Source organism: Bos indicus, chromosome 5 (assembly GCF_029378745.1).
Source record: "Bos indicus isolate NIAB-ARS_2022 breed Sahiwal x Tharparkar chromosome 5, NIAB-ARS_B.indTharparkar_mat_pri_1.0, whole genome shotgun sequence".
In the NCBI taxonomy this organism is placed as follows: domain Eukaryota; kingdom Metazoa; phylum Chordata; class Mammalia; order Artiodactyla; family Bovidae; genus Bos; species Bos indicus.
In genome coordinates, this window is record NC_091764.1 from 44,834,167 (window position 1) to 44,845,175 (window position 11,009).

Here is an 11,009-nt window from a genome sequence, read left to right on the forward strand (position 1 = left end):
CTTAGCTTTTTTGAGTGTTAAGTCATCATTTAAGATGATGAGGCTTTTACACTCATCATCTGCATACCTGCATTATTAATATTTCTCCTGACAATCTTGATTCCTGCTAATCTTGATTCCTGCTTGTGCTTCATCCAGCCTGGCATTTTGATAATATACTCTGCATAGACATTAAGTAAGCAGGGTGACAATACACAGCCTTGTCATACTCCTTTCCCAATTTTGAACCAGTTTGTTGTTCCGTGTCTGATTCTAACTGTTGCTTCTTGTTCTCCATACAGGTTTCTCAGGAGGCAGGTAAGGTGGTCTGGTATTCCCATCTCTTTAAGAATTTTCCAGTTTGTTGTGATCCACACAGTCAAAAGCTTTAGCATAGTCAATGAAGCAGAAGTAGATGTTTTTCTGGAATTCCCTTGTTCTCTATGATCCAATGGATGTTGGCAATATGATATCTCTGCCTTTTCCAAATCCAGTTTGTGCATCTGCAAGTTCTCTGTTCATGTCCTGCTACAGCCTAACTTGAAGGATTTTGAGCATTACCTTTCTAGAATGTGAAATGAGCACAATTTTACAGTAGTTTGAACATTCTTTGGCATTGCCCTCCTTTGGTATTGGAATGAAAACTGACATTTTCCAGTCCTGTGGCCACTGCCGAGTTTTCCAAATTTGCTGACATATTGAATGCAGTACTTTCACAGCATCCTCTTTTAGGATCTGAAATAGCTCAGCTGGAATTCCATTGCCTCCACTAGCTTTGTTTGTAGTAATACTACTTAAGGTCCACTTGACTTCACACTGCAGGCTGTAGGTGAGTGACCAAGGTTGCTTTAGGTGATTGACTACACCATTGTGTATGAGGAAGCCTTACAAACAGCTGAGAAAAGAAGTGAAAGGCAAAGAACAAAGGGAAAGATACACCCAATTGAATGCTGAGGTCCAGAGAATAATGAGAGATAAGGAAGCCTTCTGAAGTAAACAATAAACAATGCAAAGGCTGCTATATAACATTGAGCACAATTCCCTATGCCATATTGTAGGCCTTTGTTTGTTACCCATTTTAAAATTAGCAGTGTGTACATATCCATCCCAAACTCCCTAATTGTCCCTTCCCCCTATCCTTCCCCCTGGTAACCATAAATTCATTCCCTAAGTCTGTGAGTCTCTTCCAAGAATGGTGATTTTAATGTTCAATTCTACCTATCAGAATAGTTGTTCTATTATAGCCCTGTTTAAGGTTCACCATTTAAAAATCACCTCCTTCTTATCTGTGCCTCAGCTTGGTTACTTTAATCAGGAGGAAACACAGGGCTCAAATAGCAGGAGATGGAAGTTTCAGCTGGGAAGAAGCTAGTCAAAGCGTTTTTCTGTCCCTTTATCTCAAGACAGAGCTAAATGCATTGCCATTCTCTCGACTCGCTGCCAAGGTGATATTACTTAGACTGTCTGAGGAGCCCGGGACTTCTGAGCTCACACAGTTCACTTGGACAAAGAGTGATCTTCTGTGCCCTTTTGTGATCTTGCCTGAGTCATAAATGGTAGACTGAGCAGACATCCACGCATAGCCCCTTTCTTTTTTATTATTTTTCCAGGCAGGCTCAGTACTAATTTTATTTCCCTGTTCGAGACACTCATTATTCTCTAATGAAAGCATTAAATGGCAAACAAGCAAACTTTCTGGACAAGGTGGGACTTTTCAGGGGAATTTTGAAAGTGACATGTTTTTTCCTTCTACTATTGTTTCAAATATTTAAATATCTTATCTGCCTCCAGGGGAAAGGATTCACAGATCCCAGTGTAAACTGCTTACTTTCTCTTCTTCTGAAAGACAGGGACTAATGATGGCTAACACTTATATAGCACCTGCTATGTGCTAGCTGTGTAGTAAATGCTTTATGCTTGTATTCACTGTATCTTCCTAATAGCTGCTGTTGTAGACTATATCCTCATCTTCATTATCTCCCCACTATACAGATGAAGAAACTGAGGTTCAGAGAAGCTAAGTAATTTTTGACTTAAATGTACATGGCAAAGCTGAAGGCATAGCCTGGCTCTGGAGACCATGTCCTAACGTGCAGCACTCTCACTTTGGCCTTCCTCCTGCGGTCCTGACAGATCTCCCATCACAGGCCCTTTATTTTTCATTAACAGCAAATCAGACTTAGTGGAAAGGGTCAACCCCAGTTATTAAGTGGCTTCTGAAAAAAAAAAAAAAGTGGCTTCTGGGTTATCTCTGTACATTTGTCCAAATCTTTCCTTCCTAGTCCCTCTTCTCTTTTCTTGTTTATTCAATTTCACCTATTTAAAACATTTGTCTTCTGCCAGACAACTGGATGTGGTTTTAGCTTCTCTTGCCTGTGAAATCAAGGTGGTTCAGAGTGGCCCAATTGGCTTTCTTGGCTCTCAGCCCGGTTTTCAGGCTGACAATGCTTAGCCTACATTTTAATGGCAGTTACCTTCAGTTATGATTGTGACAATGACAAATGAGGCATTCAGAAGAAAATATAGAACTGATATATTGATAAACATATTTCAACACCCATGGAAGGTATTTTCAATACAGGTAGACAAAATGAGACTTTAACTTGGAAGCCTAAGGGAAGCTGAGAACAGAAAGTAGATTGTGTAGTTGGCATGCTCATATTGAGGTTCCTTATGAGAATTTCTCATCCGTTTGGTTGCACAGCCTCCAGGGCACAGAATACGTGCTCTCTTTCACAAGTGGGCTTATTGCGACACTAAGAGGTGAAGTGATCTGAGTCTAATGGGTTTGCAGTGAGGCAGGGCCAGGTGCATAGCAGTGCTGCGGACTGCCCATTCAGCTGCTGGTCCACAGGCCTGTGCAGTCTGGTTTCTTCGCTTTTGATGTCATCAGATAAAATGAACCAGACAATCTAGACCTGAAGATTAATATCCCCCTGTGGAAACGTAAGAAAGATTAACATCTTCCTTACTGCTGATAACTGTGTCAAGATGCGGGTTATAAGTTTAAGAAACATCAGTCAGCTTGAAAATAAAAACGATCCATTTCACCTACATCTGATAGGAGTATCAGGGATATCTGATAGGAGTATTAGATACCGAAGAAGTAAAAGATGGGTCTCAGCTCACCCTTTGCTGCAACTTTTTGTAATCCCCCAGGTGCTGGCAGTTTTACACAAGTGCCTGATCTGCCTGGAATGCCCCACAGTTTGTACTCTCTCCTTCTCTCCCCATATAGACATCATAAGGTAGATTTATAAGTTGTCATAAGATACATTGATTTATAAATAATATAAACACCATACATATATTATACATATATGTGCACAGACACACATGTATATACACATATGCATAAATGCAATGTGCATTTATGCAATGTCTTTTTAAATTAATTTATTTTTTATTGAAGGATAATTGCTTTACAGAATTTTGCTGTTTTCTGTCAAACCTCAACAACAATCACGTCTTTTTAAATGTATTTCTTCCCTCTTTTTTCTTGGATCACTCCATCTCCCTTCCTCTTTGTCTCACATGAGCCACCCTCTAAATGAAACCATGTTGCTTCATGACTGTATCTTCCTATAGTTTTACCAATGCTCATATAAGCCTATTTAAATAAATGTATAAACACATACATGTGTATGCACAAAAATTTTTATACAGGTGTATGTCTTTTTTTTTTTTAACATAAATGGGATGTACTTTTCTACATCATGCTTTCCTCATCCAGTATTTCTCTGGTGGAACTCCCTTTAAGTCAAATTGTACAGCTGTAATTGTCTTTTTAATAGCTTCATACTATTCCATGGTATGAACAGTCCTATAATTTGCTTGGTCATTCCCCTTTTGATGGACATTCACATTGTTTCTAGCTCTGCTACCAAGAAACATAGTGTAATAAATACCTTTGAATTATATAATCTTATACATTTAAAATGTTTTATTTCCATAGGCTAGATTCCCAAGAATAAGATTATGCATCAAAGTATATAGACATTTTTAGTGGCTGTTACTTGATTACCCTCTAAAAGATCTTTTTTTAGTAACTTTTAAATAAATATTTGTCTAAAATACTGCTAACAGTAATTTTTTAGCATTACTTGCATCAAAACATTTTTATAGAAATAAAAGTTTCTTATTAGTTCTGTTCATTATTTCCTACCACTACCCCACCTGGGAAGCCCCTTTTATAGGGTAATTTTATATAAACACATCTCTATTTTCTATAATGACTTCTTGACTTTCCTCTTCGTCTCCCTTTCACCTAATCTGTCTTACTGAGACTTACCTTCCCAGAAGCAGAAGTTCCCTCCTGTGTGTTAGCCACCCTGCCTTCCGTCTAACCCAGGCCCAGGAGATTCTCTCTCTCCTGTGCAGACTTGCTTAGTACCTTGGATTGTCCTTGTCTGAGTCTGTCAGCCCCACTGGACAGCAAGTTCCTGGAAAGCTGAATCAATGTCCTATTCACCTTTATAAAAGGAAGCACCAGACACTGCCTTAATAGAGAGCTGCTCAACTGTTGGTGGGCAGATTTAAGTATTTTTGTATAAATTCTTACTTTACACCTAATTTAAATAACGTCACCTGACTTTCTTAAAAACGAGATGAAAATGAAAGATTGGGTTAATGGAGTATTCCTGAATAAGATGAAAACAATGCATGTTTGTGATGTTTAATAGTTTATTTTTAAAATATATTTATTTATTTTGCTGTACTGGGTCTTAGTTGCGGCATGTGGGACCTATTTCCCTGATCAGGGATCGAACCTGGGCCCCCTGCATTGGGACCATGGAGTCTTAGTCATTGGACCACCAGGGAAGTCTGCTTAATAGATATTTTAGAGGAAAAAAAAAACCACCTTGTATTCATTGCATCATAGACTCTGAATTACAACACAGAAGGAATAAGGCAGAATAAGAACCCATGTATGTTTTTATGAACATTAAGTCCTTATCCAAAAATGAAATGCCTGCTTGAGTGTCTCATGCTTACTTTTGAGAATATAAAATATTCACAGTTCCTAAATGGCCACCACCCTTAAGGCTACCTGACTGCTGTATAGCATTTTGGCTATATTCCTGTCAGAAAGTATCCTTTTGAGGAAAGTTTCCTGTAGAATGTGTGTATAATGCAGAGAGTGGTGTGTTATCAGACCTTCTTACTTTCTTGTTTTCATCTTTTATCTGTTTAATTGATTATTAAGGAAGAAAATTTAAGAATACAAATATTAAAAATTAAAGCTTTGACTTTTCATAATTTCTTTTTTTCTTTTTCATAATTCTTAATCAAGCATATTTTTTTCCTAACAGAACTAGGCAACTTGAGAACTACTAGAATAAAAATACAAAGAGGTGACTATCTTGAAGTGTAGTGTTTATCTTTCTGCAAGATTTACTGTTTAGACTGTAACATTAAACTCAGATTTATTTTAAATTTGTCTTAAATCAGCATGTAGTCCCTGGCAGAATATAGGTGCTCAATAAATATTTATTGGATCAAGGACTGATGAACTGTGGTAACAGATAAGCTCACTGATAATTTTGTTATATTTAGAGCTGTTTTAAAACACACCCAACATTCTTAGCTAATGGCTATTTTTAAAAAAAGTTAATCCCAAAAATGTGCATATGGCAGAAACTATTAATAATATTGCTCAAGGAGCTCAACAGGAAATCTATGTTTGGCTTCTTTCCTCTTGGCAATCTAGAGCCAAAAGCAGCTTCTAGTGACATGCTTATGGCAGTGTTTTTTGAGCATTGGCTCATGTAAATTTTTTGTGGTTTTGGTGCCAAATGTAAACAAACTAAAAAACTAAAACTAAATCTAAAAGCAGACTTGTCTCCAAAATTTGACTTAAGAATACAGGCCTTCCTGTATATGTTATTGGGCAAATGATAAGCATATTGAGGAAGTCTGGTGGGCAGCAGTTCTAAAAAGCACAAAATGATTTAAATTTTGTGACTCTGTTCAAGGCATTTGGAAGTGAAATCAAAGAATAGGATTCACTTATAGAACCTGCTAAATAATTTATCAATTCTTTTGTAATAAATTAAAGTGTAAAATATTGCCCAATCTTCATTTTAGCAACATTCCACTCTCCCAACATTCCATTCTCCAACATCTGGGAGACTGGGCAGGAGAGGAAACAGACTGCTTCTAATTACTCTGCATCTGCCAGAGATTGCTTAAGCTTTCAAGGTATGAGATGGAACAAGGCAGAATATTAAAAACAGTAAATAGTTTTCACAAACCTTTCACAGATCATTAGTTTGAAAAGTAAATGAAAACAGACATCTCTGAATTCCGTCTTTTGCTCTTGGCATCATTTTCCAAATACTTGAGCCTGATGGAAAATTGTTATATCTTGACAACCCCCACCATGGTTCTGTGAATCCTTTTTGGGTACCAGAGAAAGAAACAGGTCCTACTGGACTATCCCACAATGATGTGCTTGAATCACAAACGTGATCACCAGCATAGAGAGAAGAAAATCTTACCCTCAGAGGCATCTAACTCAAGTGACTTTTATTTTTTGGTCACACTGCATGGCATATGGAATTTCCCTGACCAGGGATCGAACCCTCACCCCTGCAATGGAAGTTCAGAGTCTTAACCACTAGACCACCTGAGAAGTCCTCAAGTGACATTTGATCCAATTAATTTACAGGCAGTTGGAGAGTAAAGATAAATCAATGGAAGAGACAACTTACTAGAACCCTCTCTTGTCCTTCCAAAGTCTCCTTTCTTCTGACCAGCGGCTAATCTCTATTAAAACAAGACTGCTAACTAAACTAGCCTACCATTCAAAATCTTGTAGTTTTCAGACCATGCTTTTTTTTTTTTTTTTAAGCTAAGACATTCTAAGACTGACTAATGAGTTTTCCTGCAGATTTCCCAGGTCTGAAGAAATTGTACCTCCCTCGGGTTCTCCCTGAGGCTTCTTACCCACATTTGTTTGGAAGAACAGGTGAAAACAGCACAAGAAAGAATGAACCGGGGCACTCTGTCTCTCTGGTGTGTGACCATTGTTCCAAATGCCAGAACAGCCTAAACTCCAAAATCCTTTCATCTGTATGTAGCTCCAAGGAGTATGAACTGCCATAATCACCCTCCAGAGACCTAACTTCATATTCACAGGGTTCCCATGTATGTGTGTGTTAGTCATTTAGTCATGTCCAGCTCTTTGCGACCCCATTGACTGTAGCCCGCCAGGCGCCTCTGTCCATGGAATTCTCTAGCCAAGAATACTGGGGTGGGTTGCTATTCCCTTCTCCAGGGGCTCTTCCCTACCCAGGGACTGAACCTGGGTCTCCCGCATCGCAGGCAGATTCTTTACCATCTGAGCCATCAGGGAAGCCACTATACTCCCATTTATAGTCAGAATATATTTATTGAGCATCTGCTTAGTGCCAAGTTCTGGGAAGATAGCCATGAATAAACATACACATTTTTGCCCTCAGAAGTCTCACAGTCTAAGGGAGGAAAATGGGTACTTACAACAGCAATTTTGTAAGCGTTAAGTGCTGAAGGGTCACATAAGAGGGACCACTCAGAAAGAGCACTTCACGTTTGAGTGTAGCCTGTCCCCTTTCCCTGTTTATGAGTGGGCAATATTAGTCTCTCTGTCTCTGAACATGGAAGCTGGCAACTAGGAAATGAAGGCCAATTCTCTTTAATGTCTTCCATATATATTTTGCTTTTCAAACACTTCCTTTGCTCCAGTGGTAAACTGTTTTACTTTGGGAAAGTAAACAGAATCCAATGCTACTCAGTAAACAAGTGATAAGCACTGTCCGTGGTAGAAGGCATTCTCAAACACCTTTCTTACCTGAGGATTTAGATGATCCATAAGCCAGCAGTTAGTGTCCATTATTAGTTTTCATACTTCATTTAAGATTCCGCATTGTATTTAGTGGTATTGAGTAGCTTCAGTTGCATGCAACATATTCTGGTAAATTCTCTTTTTATTCTGTTACAAATATTTTCTAGTTTTCCTTGTTATGGCTTCTTAGATGCACACATCATTTAAAAGTGGACATTTAATTTCCAAATACATGGCATTTTTAAAGTATCTTTGATATTAATTTCTCACTTAAATGCTTTTTCTCTGTAATCACCTTCTGTGTTTTCTCAGTCTTCTAACTTTATTGAGGCTCTCAATGGCTAAGCCAAAATATGTCTTTGTAAATGTCACATGACACTTGAAAATATGTGGGTTATTTTCAAATATCTTTTCATATTTATTTCTTACATAATTTCATAGTGATAAGAAAACAGACTGTAGGATTTAAATACCTTTAGACCATGAAGTTTTTGTACCTTGTTTTATGTCCCTGGATATGTTCCAGTGTCTCCTAGTTTATAGTCAAGGGGAAATTGAATTTGTATCCTACTGTTGTGTGAAAATTGTATAAATCTTAATTATAATGAATTGGTTCATAGTGCTTTTCAGTCTACTATATCCTTCTACTTTTCTGTATATTCATTCTATTAATTTTTAAATGTTTGATATTGAAACTCCAACTAAAATCTTAATTCATCTACTTAAAAATAATTGTAATATATAGTAGAACTATATGTAATTTTGTTCTGTATCTTCTAAGTCTCCTGTAAATATGTTATCATACTTTTATAATTTAAAAAATAAAAACAAAAGAGAAAAAAATAAGCCAGCAGGTGAGAACAAGTGTAACATTCTGTTAAGGTCAGACTTAAAAAAAAACTTTAGTCCTCACATGTACAGTTATATAGAACGTGCATTTTGAACTTCGGTTGTTTCTGACTGTGACCCAAAAAGAAGATCCTAGGAAACCAAACTCCCCAGAGATGAGACTATCCATGTGATTTTTATCTTTGTGACCAGTGATTAAATCTTGTTTACTCTTCTATTGTCTTCCACATAGCACAGTTTTTAGTTCAGTTTCCCCAGAAGTAGACTCTGAGATGAGGATTCCTGTGCAAGTGATGTGCTGAGAAAATATCTGTATAAAGAGGCCATGAGGTATGTAAGAGAAGCAGGACTGGGAGGAGAGGAATCTAAGCAAAGGTACAATTTCAGGTAAAGTCCTGCCTGACCCTGCAGGAAAGTAGCTCGAGAGTGTAATTTATGTTTCAGGTTTTGTCCCATCTGGAGGCCCGTAGGTGGTCCTTCATAAGCCCATATCAGGCATCTGTTGGTCACCCTGGCGGACATAAACTCCTAGGCAGATGGCCAGTTTACTATGTGTGGGCAAGGTAGTTCTCAAAGTGATGTACAGGCCTTTTAGAAGTAAAGATATGCAGAAACCCAGCTAGAGGTATACAGAACCCATAAAAGGGATCCTAAAGGATCTGAGTAGAGCATTGACATAGCTGCTACAAGTTGTTACAGTAGATAACAGAATTTATGCAAATAGTTTAAATACTTCTCCCTCTCCCCCTTCCCTCCCCCCTTCTCTGTTGCTGAGTGTATATATCTGGATCTAATGCCCAGATAAGTGTGAGCCAGGACCCCACTGTGCACCATGTCATAACTTAGAAGAAGGATCCTTGATCAATATCCTCATAGTGAACTCTCCACGTTGACTTCCAGCTTTCTCCACATGTGCTGACCACGTGTTGGGTTGGCCACTCCTTGTCCCAGCCATGTATGCTCTGCTGGTGGTGGGGTGCTGGTTGACTGGGAATCAGCATGTCTATGCCCAAACCTGCTCATGCTGTTTGTACTTGTTATTGAATTTTGCTGCTTTAATCATCATAAGTCAAAGAGATAAGAGGGCAAAATAGGGTTGTTTTTGCTATGAAACTTGGAAGTGTGAGGTTAGACATGCTAAAAAAAAATTCTTTTTAAACAAGTGTCATTGAAGCAACTATAGAGAACTGGGTAAAAACCCTGAAGGATTTTGTACTGAAATTGACTGTAGGTTTAGTTGTTGTTTTTTTTTTAACAAACAAAAGACAACCATCCAAAACCACTAAAACTATAACTCCTAAGAACTATACTACGGTTGTGGTAGATGTAATGGAAAGTGAGTGGACCTCAGTTGTTAAGTCTATGTTCAAAGTATTAGCGAACTATTGTATAGTTAAATGCTTTATGTTGAAATAATATTTTCAAAAGCTATGTGTCTTATTTTTGTCATGATTCCCACTTTATTCAGTTGATAAACCAATCAGTATGAAACTCACAGGCAGAAAAAAAAAAGCAAGCCTTACTTTTGGGAGCTGAGATTTTTCTTTTGTGCTTTGATGCTCACCCTCTCAAGTTCACCCATGGCTCACTTAAATATCCCTAGTGATGGAGCAAGCAGTGGGGTGGATAAACGCAGGGAGCACCTGGGAGACCCTTGGCTGTGGGCACCACCCCAGGTGTTCACCGCTCCCCGGGTCCCACCCTCCATGCTCTTCACATCCAGCCTACTCCTCTCACACAGAGGGAGGAGAGCCTCCATGCCCACTGCACATGTTCTGCCAGAGACACAGTTCCTTATTAGGGACAGGCTAGCTAGAGCATGGCCAGTTTGCCCAGGAGACTTTAGAGCATGGCTCTACTATTCCCGAGAGAGGCTGTGGCGCTGGCCTCCCATGAGCCCAGCCTGTAATCACCACAGACACTCAGATAGCACGCTGCAGCTGAGAGCCCCACCTGTTCGGCTGGGCTCATTTCAATCTTCCTTCCTTGAGGAGCTAGGCTCAGTTTTTGAGCGTGGGGAAATGACTCACTGCAAAAATGTGAAATAGCACTTTCTTCACTCTCCTCAGAGTTCATCCAGAAGATGTCTAACTGGAGCGAGAGACAGACATCTCAGTCCTGGGGTGTCCTCCCACTCCTGGCATCTGTATCGCCTCCAGCATCCAAGCTGGTCTAGGGTCAGGTCCTCTAATGCCATCCATGGGAAAGTTCAGTGCTATACTGTCAACACCTGATGCTTTTTAAATGCTGGGGTCCAAGAGGACTCTAACTGAGGAGTGAGAGAAAGACTGTTTGAGGTGCTACACACACAGCCTTCACAGTGACTCATATATCACAGACATGTTCAACAACGTGG